The 15,209-nt window shown below is 39.0% G+C and overlaps 1 long non-coding RNA gene and 1 other non-coding gene across 2 annotated transcripts in view; one reads left to right on the top strand and one right to left on the bottom strand.

The window, feature by feature from the left end:
- Positions 1-250: 250 nt before the first annotated feature.
- Positions 251-15,209, bottom strand: part of LOC144382156 (uncharacterized) — a 71,080-nt gene continuing 56,121 nt past the window's right edge. The window contains exon 5 of the long non-coding RNA XR_013448591.1: positions 251-539. This is a non-coding gene — a long non-coding RNA (uncharacterized LOC144382156). The remainder of the gene's footprint in view (positions 540-15,209) is intronic.
- Positions 6,616-6,687, top strand: TRNAG-UCC (transfer RNA glycine (anticodon UCC)). The gene has a single exon. It is a non-coding gene; the product is annotated as a tRNA-Gly (tRNA).

Here is a 15,209-nt window from a genome sequence, read left to right as displayed (position 1 = left end):
AAGTCACCAGATTTCTATCAATAACTTATTCATCTTCCTGGTATTCAAAAATGGGATCAGTGAAATAGGAAAACATGTAGATCATCCGTTTTTCCTCTGTTTGTAATTTCCTTCCTCACTTTTTCGTCTGTCTTCATTAAAGAAACACATTAACTCTAGCTCATTTTTTTTAAAAGATTTTATTTATTTATTTGACAGAGAGAGAGTTAGCGAGAGCAGGAACACAAGCAGGGGGAGTGGGAGAGGGAGAAGCAGGCTTCCCACGGAGCAGGGAGCCCGATGTAGGGCTCGATCCCAGGACCCTGGGATCATGACCTGAACCTAAGGCAGACGCTTAACGCTGAGTGACCCAGGCACCCCTAACTTCAGCTTATTAAAGGGGATAAAGTAGGGACTCACCAGGCACTAGAAATGGAATCTGGAAAATCACACAGAACCATAGCAGTTAGTCTCTTCTCTTCATTTCTTCTTCTTTCAATCTTGCCTCTTACATAGTCTTCCCTCTTCTCTTTACACCTAGACCAGCCTTCCCTGTCTCTCTGTGAACACAGGAAAATAATATAGTCATCTTAAACTCTAGATTAACAGGTCCAGCATCTGCCACTAGCCACCAGGAAGTTTGAAGTCTCAACTACAAACCTCAGGAAGAGAAATTGACTGACTATCTTAGATTAGTATATCAATTCAAATCCAAGCAGCTATGGTTGGTGGGCTAAAGACTTTTGTTTTCTTTTGTTTTTCTCTAATAAGCATCTCACCTAACAGAATAGAGAGGAAATCAGTTTAACAGAAGGAGGCTATAACTGAAGACAGAAACTTCAATGTTCACTACATTCTACTACTGGAAATCCTGGGTAGCTTTCAGGTCCAGTTTAAAGTTTCCAGCCAATCTTGCCTGGATCTATAAAAAAAATTAGTCACTCCTCCTGGATGTTGTGCCTCTGTCATACAACTCACTTCATTTTGCCAATTATTATAATCTTTGCTTACATATCTGTCTTTTCCAACCATGTGATTCATCTCTGTGTCTCCCATAACACTTAGAACAATACCATTAGATAGTTGTGTGGCATAGTATACATGGTACACTAAAGGACTTAATAAGGAAAGTCATCTTTCTTACTTTGTCTTAATTTTCTTGGGTCTCTGAACATCTATGCTGCACTCATTAATTACTTCAACAATTATTTTTTGAGAACATACTATGTTCTAGGCACTGTGGTAGACACAATATATGTAGTGATGAACAAAACAGACTGTCATTATAAAGCTCTCACTCTACTGTAGAATTTAAATAGTCAAGCAAGTAAACATAAAGTTCTAGATTATGGTTAATGCTATCAAGAAAATATAGGGTATAATGAGGGGACCTGATTTAGACTGGATGGTCAGAGGAGCCCTCCTTGAATAAGTGGTCTCTCATGTGTAGTGTAGGAGATGACCAGAAATCTGCCAGGTGAATAGTTGGGGGGAGGGGCGGATATGGAGGAAAACAGAGAAATATTGCCATAAAAAGGTCAATATGTGGGGCACCTGGGTGGCTCAGTCCTTAAGCGTCTGCCCCAGGGTCCTGGGATTGAGCCCCACATCAGTCTCCCTGCTCCAAGGGAAGCCTGCTTCTCCCTCTCCCACTCCCCCTGCTTGTGCTCCTCTCTCGCTGTGTGTCTCTCTCTGTCAAATAAATAAATAAAATCTTTTTAAAAAAAAGAAGGTCAATATGTGTGAAGACCCCAAGGTGGGAAGGAATTTGATGTGTCCTAAGAGTGACAAAAACTCAGTTTGTCTTAAAAGGTGGTCAGCAATAAGGAAAAGGAGCAATGTTTGGTTATAGAAGTATACCGAATTCTGCTTATGCAGGACAGGGCTTGGTCTTTGCTCCTGAGAGATATGAGTGCCACTGAAGTGCTTTAAAAGGGGCAGTATCATAGTTCAAATTTGAATTCTTGAGAGAGCACTCTAAATTCATACTGGAAGATGGATTAGAAAGGGGACACTGCAAATATGGAAGCAGAATATAAGTTCTACATGTACACTGTAGACTGCGTAAAGAGATCTTTCTCTGCTCATAGTGCTGAATTTCATATTCTACCTTTGTGGGCGGATGATGATTCTGCAACATCCTTTCTACTTCCCGGTAGGCTGACCCATGGATTCCTCTTCTTGACGTTCATGTCTCTCCCATCTTCTCCTAAGCCAGTCCTCTATTCTCTTAAATGACAACTCCTGTATTTCCTGTTGGTTTTGGAATTCCAGTCACCTCAATTTAGTCAAAAACTCTGTTAATGATTCACATACTTTTATGATTGTGACTGATCTCAAGTATGACTGGTCATTGGAATCATTTAAGATACTTTTTCAAAATACTTATTTCTTCACTCTACTTCCAGAAATTCCCAATCAGCAGGCCTCTGGATAAAACTGGTGATCATCCATGTTGAGAACCTTTGTTAGTAGACTATTAGCAAATTCATGTCATAATAATTTGGTTCTAAACATTTTCTGACATCTCTTCAGTTTCCAGAGGCTATGTAAAAAGAACAGTGCAGACTCAGCTTTAGAAATCACAGTCCAGGGGTGCCTGGCTGGCTCAGTCAGTAGAGCTTGTGACTCGTGATCTCAGGGTCATGAGTTCAAGCCCCAACTTGGGCATGGAGCCTCCTTAAAAAAAAAAAAAATTCTAGTAGAAGTCACAATCCAATCATTTGTCATGATTTGTCCAAGGCTGGCAACATCCTTTCCCATTGTGATGATTGCTTACCAGTTATATACCTGCCCTCAAAGAAAGAGATCTTTTCCTTCTAAAATTACTTCATGGATTTTTCTAGATCCTGCAGCCACATATTAGTAACAATTTGATACCAACTGCACATAATCCTAATAGTAGCAATAAGCATTTTGATGCTGTGTCATATTAGGAAAAACTTTGCCTGATTTCTTATTACTCACTTATAAGATTAAGATATGAGGTCATGTGAGACAAATGAAGGCTATGAGCTTATGTGATATACGTACAGGCAAAAAACAAGAGCAAATTCAAAAAGTCTGAGCTCCTAAATTTCCAGTCTTCTGTTTCTCGCCCAGAGCCATACTACCTCCCACACTTCACATGTTGTAAACTTTATGTAGCCCATCTGCTAAGAAGTTTGTTTTCCAAATTTTCAGGGGCTTGGCACTTCTGGACTGAGTACCAGAACTAAATGTGACACAGATTTTTACCTTTTTGCTAATTTTGAATTACAAGGGCACTGATGTTGGAAAAGGTCCGGGGAACAGAGGAAGTAACCTTTATGTGCAGAAGCAGCACAGCAATGGTTAAACATCATGGCTTGGGCAAACATAGACTTCACACCCGCCATGATAGCAGTGAGAATGCTAAGGATATATTGAGTTTTCAGGTTCGATTGTGGGCTGAATGTGGGCACAGCTTGGCATTTGAAATTAGGCAGATTCAGACCATGATGTTTTCTCACAGTTAATGCAGAGACCATAGATAATAATTATGTTGCTGAGCCTACAGAGAATCTTTACGACTGATCCTCTATTAAACTGGCAAAACAAGAGGATAATGTCTCCAGCACTAACAAGTTGGCAGGAAAGTAGCTGGCAACTCCTCCCACTAATGTTCCATCTGTGCGAACCTTCAGTATGATCCAGGAGATTGTTTCCCCACACAGGTTGTGCCTGCAGTATAATCAAGAGAGAGCGAGACCGAGCAGAGATGTCTTTATTGTTTCTGAAAGGCAGTGCCACAGGAGGGTGAGCAGTGCATGGGACTGAGCGCTAAGGCTCTTACGTCATTCTAAGGAGAAGTACCCATGCAGTGATGTCGACAGGAAGATAACCATTTCTAAGTGCTGACTTGTCCAAGTGACATAAAAGTCACAGAACAAGAAGAACAGTTTCTACCAGGATTCATTTTAGAAAAGCCTTTTGTTTCTTTTCTTGGAAGCTGGGAAAACTTCTTTTGTTTAAAAATATCTTTTCTGTTGATTGCTAACACAGTCCATGATACTTTCCCAGCCTTGACTCTCCTCCAGCATCCTGGGTCGGCTGGCTCAGATTTTGCTCTAAAAGCACTAGGGGGTGGGGTTGGGGGTGGGGGGAAGAAGGGCTTGTGAATGCAAAGGGAGTGCACAAACCAGCTGAGGCAAATCCTGAGTGAGATCCTTGAAGTGATGTCTACCATGATATGCTTTCAGTGCCACCCAGGAAGGATTCTCTGGATGTCCCCTGCCTCCTCTGAACTCTTGAGCATTCATTTGATAATTAAAATATAACTACCTTGTTTTGGTAATATTGGACTTCAAGTCTTATTTTTCCTTTAATATGATCCACAGTGCCTCGAATGGGCCTAATTCAACAGACTTTGTATCATGACTAAATAAATGTATTCTAAGCATTCCCTATTGAAGGATAGACAGAGAAGCATCCTGATGTTACTCACAGAGGAAACATATCACCAGTGACTCACCTCATCCTTCATGGTAGGCACTCTACAGACAAACAGGTGATAACAGCTCTGATACTTTTGTGCACCAGACTGGGCTCTAAGCACTTTATATGTTTAACCCATTTAATTCTCACATCATGAAACAGCTAGTGTTATTATTCCCATTTTACAGACGAGAAGACTAAGGCCCAAAAGAGTTTAACTTCTTTAGGATCTTACAACTAGTAAGTGAGGGGGGCATTGTGATGTGAACTTGTGTGATCTGACTCAAAGCCCAAGTTCTTTTTTTAGATTCTGTTTATCGGGGTGCCTGGGTGGTTCAGTCGGTTAGGTGTCTGCCTTCAGCTCAAGTCATGTGGGATTGAGCCCCACATCGGGCTCCCTGCTCAGCAGGGAGTCTGCTTCTTCCCTCTGCCTCTGCCCTGCTCATGCTCTCTCTTGCTCCCTCTCAAATAAATAAGTAAAATCTTAAAAAAAAAAAGATTTTATTTATGTATTTATTTGAGAGGGAGTGAGAGAGCGAGAGGAGAGTGCAAGCGAGGGAGGGGTAGAGGGAGAGGAAGACAGAGAGAAAGTATCTCCAGCAGACTCCCTGCTGAGCTTGGAGCCCAAAGTGGGGCTCAAGGTGGGGCTCGATCCCACGACCCTGAGATCATGACCTGCGGTGAAATCAAGAGTTCGAAGCTAACCAACCGAGCCACCCAAGCACCCCTCAATGCTCAAGTTCTTAAGCACTACACCTACTGGCTCTAGATGGGAGTCCTCAATGTTGACAAGGGGCACAAATTTACCATATACCATTATACCATATCTGCAGTATCTTTAAGACTTTGCGTATGATGGAAATATAGAGGTGGCACAGTTTTAATTACCTACTTTCTTTTGTGTTCTCCTTCACAGCATTCACATTGAACACATATTAGGGGTTTGAAGAAGCCTAGGCAGTTACTTCCTTCTCTCTTCTCTTCATTAATTCATACACATACTCCTACTCTACATTTGTTCACTCCCTTCCTCCTCCTCCAAACAAGACAGAAGCAAAGACATATGAAATATTAATGCTGCAAGAGACATTAGCAAAGATCTACACAATTCTTTCCTGTGTGGAAGTTTCTGTCACTACCTGATTCACCCAACAACACGGTTCAACATTTATCCAACCATGGTCTCAAGTGGAGTGTTCCCTTACCCGTGGGCAGCTGAGGTGTCTCTCAGTGCTTTGTTCATAACCACATCATAGTGATTATCATTTTAGAAGAATGTTATTTATTGGCATTTAGATCTCCCCTCCTAGGCAGTAAATTTCTTGAGAACAAAAACCAGATCTTATTTATTTGATATTCCTAGTTCTGTGCATTATTGTGGGCACTTTAAGTGGATGTTCTGAATGAATTAATCCAATGCAAAGCCTTCATTTTATAGCAGAGGTAGCTGCAGTGGAGGTGGAAATGCAAAGTGACTGCTCATGATCACATACCTAGTTTTAGAAAAGCTGACCTCGAGTCGGCTGCACTTTCCATTATGGATGCCAAGTTGTCCTCCCTAGCCTAAATAAAATCTGACCTCCTTAATACCTTAATACCTTAATGCCTTTACATCTTATAATGCTTATAATCTGTAACACTCATTTAACTCTTGTGTTACTGCTCTGTATTTAACATAAGTGTGCATGTGTATATTTTATTTCTGCCTAGATAATTATTTTACAGTTAAGAATGCACCTATTTTTTCTTTTGCTTTCACAGTGCTTTGATTGAATGTTTGAGCTTGGAAAAGTTAGGGATTGGTCATCTTATCCACTGTAACTACTTCCATCATGAGCCATGATACTTGAAATATATTGACTTATCCTTCCTCCCTCTTGAACAATCCTTAATAGTAATAGATTGGGTTTGAATTTTAGCTCTGAGTAACCTTGAGTAAGTTTCTTTTCTTCTCTGTCTTCTGTTTCCTCGTATGAAAAATAAAAAAGAATATGATCTACCTTTGGGGACTGTTTTAAGGATTAGTAAGATAATTATATAAAATATTTAACAAAATCCCTCACATTTAGCAAGTGCTCAATAAATGGATATTACTGGTACCCCCCTCCCCCCTGCAGGCTTCCATGGATGATCAATTTCTCTTTTAATTACTATATATCTTTAAACGTGTCAAATTAGTCTGTGTTGGTGGTGTAGTGGTGAGCATAGCTGCCTTCCAGGCAGTTGACCCGGGTTTGATTCCCGGCCAACGCACTTTTCACTTTCACTTTTCCCCCGAAACTTTTTAAATGTGTCAAGTTAAACCTCAGTCCTATTGGACATGGAATTGTTTATATTTCTAATCTGATACATTATATGTAGATTTAATAGTTTAAATCTCAGAGGCTCTTGTTATTTATAACCCAGATTTCCCAAGGCTCATCTACTTATTGTCAGAAAAAAAAAGTTACATTAATAATAATAATTTACATTTTCTAGTTTCTGTCCCCACCCACTAATGAAAGATCTCCAGCTCCCAAGCGAGCTCCTTCTACCCACCCTTACTCCTGAGAGTCTCCAGGGTCACACATGGGCTGAATCAGTATTTCAGATGTAATGAAGGTTTTTCTTCTTTCTCTGTGTCCTCTTTTTATGTCTCTTTATTTATCGGCTTGGATTGCCCTTTCTCTGTCAGTAATAAATTCAGTCCCAGCAGCAAGACTGAAGAGGAGACTCCACCATGTCCTCCATTTCTCTCCTTCAAAAGCCCATATGCTTATTGACCCATGCTTATAGACCTCAAGGAGGCAGAGAGTAGGGTCCCTGGCCTCACAACCCCTGCTTAGATTCAGCCAGAATATCCTGCTGACTTATTTATATTAAGTTGTTGGGTCCCACAGCAATGTAGTTCCCACCTACCTATAAATTCTTCTCAAAACTTTCCTCATTCTATGGTCCATATGTCTGATAATGGCCCCAGGATCAAAAATTTCAGAGTAGTCTCATGTTCTCTATTTTGTTTCTCACAAATTATTCTAATTACTGCAGATTTTACCTCCATAATCTCTCATTTCTATCTTCTTCTTTCTCAAATTTTACAGCTGACAACCAAGGTGAGTCACTAATGCTCTTGACTGGATTGCTGAAAAGTATTCTGAATTTATCTCTTTGCCTCTCCCTTTATCTTCCATCTACACAACAGTTTTCTGATCTACAAAGTTTGAACACTGGACTAAATCTTGCAGATCTAAAAGCCATTGAATCCATGAAAATCAAGTTGAACTGGCTAGACATTTGCCTACCAATTTACATCACTGTTCCCTTCCATTTTAGGTAAATCTCATGAACTAGGTCATTTTTTTTCCAGTTCAGGTTGAAAACAAGTTGTTAGAAGCCAAGCTATATACTCCTTTTTGAAAACCAGAAGTAAATGTCCTAGATTTCAGATGTGGAAGTTGCAGAGCTGTACACCAAAGAGGCTGCTGTAAGACAGCTTTTATCTTAAATAGAAAAAAGTTAAGTCTGAGAAATAGTTGGAATTATTGATAGGCAGTTATGGGTAGCTGCCCTAGTATAGGAGCAAAAGTGATATTCATGTCATACTTCCCTAAACTATAAACCCCATGAGAGCAGGGTGGTTTCTGCCTTGTATCCTTGTGCCTGGACATACATACTTAAATATTTATTGAATAGATAAATGATGGGTGTCTTTCTAATCACAGTTTCTTTTATTTTAGTTCAATTAGCCAACATATAGTACATCGTTAGTTTTTGATGTAGTGTTCAATGATTCATTGGTTGCATATAACAGGATGCTCATCACATCCTGTGCCCTCCTTAATGCCCATCACCCAGTTACCCCATTCCAGTCACAATTTCAATACTCTCTATTATTTATAAATGGAAAGCTTCTTGAAAGCAGGTGCCCCTGCTTATTTTCCTGTGTCCTGTAGGATTCTGTATAGTACTTTGTACAGATGGGACATTCAAAAGGATTGAAGTCTTCCTTTTTTTTTAATTTACAGGTGTATTCATGGATATCACCAAAGGAAGTAATATTCTCAGCATGGCAATGCACAACAGAATCCGGAAATGGAATAAGAAGCTATTGAAGTAGTTGGAAAGCCTTTAAGGTAAGGACTTCTCAATAAATTCCTTCACAACCTGCCTAGAAAATTGCAAAATGTGTGAGGTCACTCAGGGAAAAGAAAACAATCCTTTTACATAGGAATTCCCATTAAAAGGGTAGGTAGTGACAGTTCCTTCCAAGTTTTGTCCACACCATCTTCAAACTCTTTACTGTTCCATTATTAGACTTTGGAACAACAACAACAAAAAGGTAGCTCTTTCTTCTCTCAAAGAAAATAGGAAGATTAGTGATGAAAAGATACTTGTTGCAAGAGTTAGAGTCAGTTGACAAGGCACTCACTAACGAATACTTTGGGAAAATTCATATATATTTCAGAGCTCAAAGTTCACATCTATCTGGGCTGATGGGCTGATGATACCAGCCCTGTCTTTCAAACACCATTTTCAGGGAATAAAGTAAGATAATGTATGTTAGAGTGTTTTTTAAAACATGAAATGAGATACATGTTAGGTATTATTATTGTTGCTATTGCATTTGTTATTGTTTTATCCCGGTTTGAATTATGAGCTTATCAGGATCACCTAAATACACTTCCTTAAGGTGTGGCTTCTCGATATGGTTATAATCGATGCTAAAAAAATAAAATTCCCTACATAAATGTTCAGTATGAGACACCCTACATCCACATAATTCCAGATGCAAGTTTAAAATCATCTCAAAGGAGTAAAGGCAGTTAAAACTATTTCAATGAAGCAAGGAAAAAATATCAAAGAAGACCATTGGATTTCACAGAAGGAAAAAAATAGAAAGAAATGAGTTGCACATCAAGGGTACTGGGTAGCCCCAACTGTATTTAATAGAAAAAAATGACAACCTTATACTCCCTTGATTATCCTAAAAAAAATAATGTGACACTCTGATATATTATTTAAAAAAAAAAAAAATCCTCAAACCTTCTACCCCAAGACCAATCTCTTAGTCCATCCACTTTCTTTCATCTGCCATTCTTGCTTCATCTCTTTTAGTCTTTTTCCTCTGTCCTTTTATGTTTGGTGATTTCACAATTTCACCAATAGTTCAAAGTTTTATTGTCTTCTATTTCTTGCTTTTAAAAAATTTCTTTTTTCATGCTGCTTATCTTTGTATCAATTTTTCCCATTTTCTCTTACTACCAGTCATTTTTTAATTACCACCGCTTTTGATCTTGCCTTTACTTTTCTCCATCTCATTTGTGTGAGTGTTCTGGTGTATCTGCCTTGTATTGAAGTTTCCCCTGTTGTTTTCCCCTCCTCTCTTTCCCAATCCTACATAGCCGTTTTCCTTTTTATTATGATTATTTCTTAATCATGGGTGGGTGGCCTTAAAACGTTGCAGGGACAATTTGTCACTAGGATATTTGGGGGTGGGGGGGAAAGTCACAGCAAACATATATTCTGATGAGTATGTTTTGGGGAGTATGTGGGGGCAGATGGTTGTCTCAGATCACTAGGTGGCAGTAATCCAGATCTGATTCTAATCAGATGGCTCTGCCCCTCCCCCTCTCCCTTAATGTTTATGTCCTATAAATGGTTTTTTATTCAAAGGTTCATTCAGTCTTTCGCAGCATCTACTTCTGAAATCTAGGACATGTCACGTCAGTCTCAAAAATAATATAACTTAACACTTAAGGGTTTATGCCTGCTGATTTTGAGCTTGAACTAGGGAGGGAATGGTTTGGTTTATCTGCTTTTCTTGCATGAAAAACAATAAATTTGAAGGACTTTTTATATACATATGATAATGCATAAAATTCTAAATACCGGTCCAAACATCCAGTTTGTGAAATACAATATATTAATGAGCTTTTCATACAAACATGCCTTTCAAGATCTCCAAATATTAGTAGATAATTTGAATAATCCATACTACATTCCATTGAATATGTAGTGACACCTGCCTGCTACTTTTTGCCTACCCTCTACCCTCTCCTTTTGGGACCTGACCCTGTTCTGCCATTTACTAGCTAGGAGACTTTGGATACATTATGAAACCTCACTGTACCTAAGTTTTGCCCATTTGTAAAATGGGAATATTAATGGTACATAACTCATGGAGTTATTGTAACACTTAAATGAGCTAATATGTGTAAAACATTTAGAGCAACATCTGGCAATACTGATTTCTCAATGATATTTATTATTTGTTCATGATTTCCTTAGACCACCTATTATTTTTAAGCATTTGATTGGGGGATGAAGATTAAATGGGAACTGTTCCCTCGTTATTTGTAATTATAGATGCAGATTAGTAATCAGATAATTACAGTGTAGTGTAGTAAGTGTGATGGGGGAGGAAGGGCACAGAATTTTATAGGATGAAATAGGATCAGTTGATTCAGTATTAGGGTATGGGAAGGAGAGGAGGAAATCTTTCCAGAGAAAGTTATATCTCAGTTGAAACCCAAGGATGAAAATGTTGGACTGAATGAATGCAGAGGAGAGAAGGTTAAGAAGTGTTTCTGGGAAAGGAATAAGCATATGCTCTTCCTGCAGGTATGACTAAATAGGGAACACTGGCTTTATTCAAGAATTAGGCCATTATTTCTTAATGCACACGGGTATCTGTGAATAATTCATTCTGATTCTCTATAATGCAGAAACAAAGGAGTCATTTTAAGGGCCAAGAAGAAGCTATTATAGACTGACCTACTGAAGTGTGGCTGTGAAATAATGAAACAGATTTTTAAACAAAATGTGGCATGAATCTTTCTCAGATAATATGCTGATCTCCTGCCTATAAAATGCTACTAAATTTGAATAAGGAATGTATTTATGAATTGTATTTTCCAAGAGTGGTGATGGGTTTATACTGAGTCATCAGTTATTCTCTCTTTCGGGCCAGTTGTGTAAATTTGCAAATCAGCTTGATGTGGGATGGGAGAAGGGCGCAATCTGGAGCAGTCCCAGAATGAAGCCACTGAACACCAGAGCAATAGAAGCCTGGATTAAGCATTTTGTTTGTTTGTTTGTTTGTTTTTAATAATCAACTAACCTTGGGTTTTATTCACTGGACTGAGATGACCAATGGTGGGAGTTGGAGGGAATGATTTCCCTTTAACTTCTAGCCCCATAAAGATGCAGTCCTGATTTTCCAAATGGGTAAAACAAACTTCCTACAGAATGCAAAATGTGAGCTAGCTTTGCCCTTTCTTTTAAAGCAAATAGCAGAAATGTGAAACAGTGAGTTTAACCGATGAGAAAATAAGTCGGAAAATCATCTACAGATCCTTGAAGGAAACATCTATTTCAGCAAGGCAGAGAATTGTGGACACTTTATGTGATGAAATATGTAAGTGAAGCCCTTTGGGTCTGTGTATGGATGCAAAGTGATTAAATTGAGTACTTACTGTAATTGCTTTCTACCATTTAGTCAAGTAGTGATTAAAATGGCAGCCGTATGGTATGGGCAACAAAAGGGTCAAGTGTATTCCTAGCTCTGGGTACATCCTTCCAATCTTCAACTCCTCTTGTTATGTTCCTCTTTATATACATCACCCTTTGTTTAAGCTATCAGACTTAAAAGATGCCAGAATTCCTGCATCTCTCTCTCTCTCTCTCTCTCCAACCCAGTTTTAAGGATTAAGTAGAGTCAGGAACCCTAAATAACTCTTCCCTGACCTAGAGCAATAAAGGACTTCAGGTAAGTGGGGATGGGTTGAGATAAATCTGAAAGCAATATTCCCCCAAATCCTGCCTGCCAGCCAGAATATATTTCCCACAAAGCACTTCACATCCTGGAGGTTAGCTGTTGGCAACCACTTAAGAATTTTCCTATAAAAGGGGCGCCTGGGTGGCTCAGTCGTTAAGCGTCTGCCTTCGGCTCAGGTCATGATCCCAGGGTCCTGGGATCGAGCCCCACATCGGGCTCCCCGCTCCGCGGGAAGCCTGCTTCTCCCTCTCCCACTCCCCCTGCTTGTGTTCCCTCTCTCACTATGTCTCTCTCTGTCAAATAAATAAATAAAATCTTTAAAAAATAAAATAAAATAAAATAAAATAAAAATAAAATAAAAAAGAAAAAAGAAAAAAAAAAGAATTTTCCTATAAAAAATTTACCAACCAACTGCCTCCCCCCCTTAAGGACAGCCTCCTTTTTCAGTGATCTTTATTCAGTAATTACTCACACATTTCCCCTTCCTCCTCCTGTTTGGATTATGAAAAACCCTTTCACCTCTTCTGAGCAATTTGTGCCACCTGATTTTTCAGGAATTTCCTAGAATAGAGCAAGTAGCTAGTGATGCTATTTTTTTTTTAAGATTTCCCATCATACATTATGAAATCACAAGCGTCTGGATAGTTAGCGCAGATGCCTTCTTTCATTTCATAAACCTGATCATAGTATCTCTACTTCAAAAAGAAACTTGTCAACAGCAATCATTATTCCCTTATGATTGTTTTTCTTTTTAACTTACAATTGGCTACAATACCACAGGCTTCTAGTATAACATCCTGTAAAGCTCACATAGTATTAAATATTTAAAAATGTCCCCCTGCAGCATACTGATACATATAACATATGATCCTATTCGTTTTTCCACCCTTATCCATTCTACCATTACTATTTAATTATATCTTACTATTTAAAATAAATCCATTCAACTATTTCTGGTCTTCCCACTTGGGTTACTGACTTTGAGGTACATGAGTGTGGTTCCTTTTCCTATAAGGTTCCACTCAGATTTTGTCCTTCCTTTTCCTCCACACCAGTTCTTGATCCCCTGTCCCCTATTCTCCTACCTTCCCTGGCTAACTAGGTAGCTCCATCTATGATCTCCCTTCCTCTTTTGCATCCCCTCAGTCCAGTCCCTTACTTAGTAGCTAACAATACTTAAGTATTTTCCCATCCACTGCAGCTCCACACAAAAGCCTTTGAAAAGTTTGTCCACTTTGGAAAGGAATCAAAGGAAGCTCTAAACCAGTAGAGGACATTAAAGGAAAACTTCAAATACGTATCAAGTAAGGACATCATCTTATGACGTAATTGAAACATTTCTAAAACATCAGATACTGGAGTTGAGACATGCTAAATCAAAGATAAATGGCTAAGGATAATGTGCATTTGCTGTGTGTGTGTGTGTATATATTTGCTATGTATTAGGAACTAAAGGCTACACCTAATATGTTGGAGGAATGTTTCAATAGTAGACAATCCACTGTCTGCAACTTACTCCTCTCCCTGGGAAAATCAATATCATCCTCAAGCAATCTGCTGCCCTACAGAAGTTCCACTCCAAAGGAACCTTGAACTTAGATACTCGATCTTTTTGTCTCCCTCTAGGTTTTCAGAAACAGCACATTTTGTGATCATGATTTTTACCTTCATGCCATTTAAGAACATGGGGCTTTTAGTATGACTCATTGAATAGCAAATAGAGCATTGTAGTGAACTGCAGTTTGTACTAATTAGAACATAAACCTGCTCCGTAACATCAATCTGAGATAGGACAAAGACAATGAGAGTGGCCACCAAGTCACCCTGGGCTCTGAAGGAAAGGTGGCATTGTACTTATTGAGAATTATACTACACTTCCTTAATATTTTCAGTATTATCACGTAAATTATAACACTTCAGTTTCTCTCCCAGACCCTAAATGAACTAAGATAAAAATTATTTTTAGTCCCAAACCACCGGAGTCCATCTCAAGTAGAAACTTTAGGACAGATCTAATTCTCTTCAAGTGGTCTCCATATTTCCTGGTAGAAAAGGGTACACAAGAAGAGTACCCAAACATCAAATGCAGAGAGGGCTTCCAGGAAGTCAACAGTGTTTGAGAGAGACGTAAACTGGGCAGCTATTCTGGGATTGAATTCTAAGAGCCATTCGGTCATCTTCCTTTTTGTCTGGCCTCCTCCTCCTTGTCCTCTCAATCAGTCCCAAGGATTCTAAAACCTGACCAAGCAGTTCCAGTCAGAGCTAGCTCACCCTTTGGCTATGGGAGGAGAAGTAAGCTTCTCTGAGCCCTCGCCCTATGGCATTTGCCTGGCAACAGGGTTTCCAAGAATAGCTATTTTCTATGGTTTTCTCAATCCCCACTCCCTAGGGAAACCAGGGAGTGTAAACTTTTTTGGTCCTAAGGTTCAAGCATCAGCAAAATGTTTGCCTTGAGTTTTAGCCAGCATCTTATTTCATCCAAATGAATTCCCAAATCTCAACTTACATAAACTAAAATGCCCACCAGACAGATCAGTAAATTTCTATTCTGTAACACTAATGGAAACAGAAATAATTAAAGAAGGCTAGGTGACCTTCAGAAAGAGTATTCAATTGAGTGGCAGGTAGGGCAAGTTAAAACTTAATCCCAATGCCTCAGTCTCGGATTAAAGTACTATTCCAAGTCAAAATTGATGTTAATTGCTAGCGAAGGGAGCTTTTTCAATACGCTTCTTTGACTGACCTACAGAGAAATTGAAGAAGGAAAGCAGAGTATCTCTGGAAATTCATTTGTAATGGAAAATGAAAAGCAGGGCAGAGAACCAAGCAAAAAATTCATAGTGTCATTCAACCCCCAACACATAAATAATCTTTTTGAGGGAATTGTTTTTGCCACGTAAGTCAAAATTAGAATTACAAATGGGACACTTATGGATGTCTCCATAAACCTGGAGTGCAAATAAGCCATGTATCTTTAGTTCCTAATTAACAAACCTAAGCTTTCACCTGTCATATTGGC

Source organism: Halichoerus grypus, chromosome 6 (genome assembly GCF_964656455.1).
Source record: "Halichoerus grypus chromosome 6, mHalGry1.hap1.1, whole genome shotgun sequence".
Taxonomy (NCBI): domain Eukaryota; kingdom Metazoa; phylum Chordata; class Mammalia; order Carnivora; family Phocidae; genus Halichoerus; species Halichoerus grypus.
Note: the sequence above shows the minus strand (reverse complement) of the source record. Positions and strands in the feature narration are given on the sequence as shown.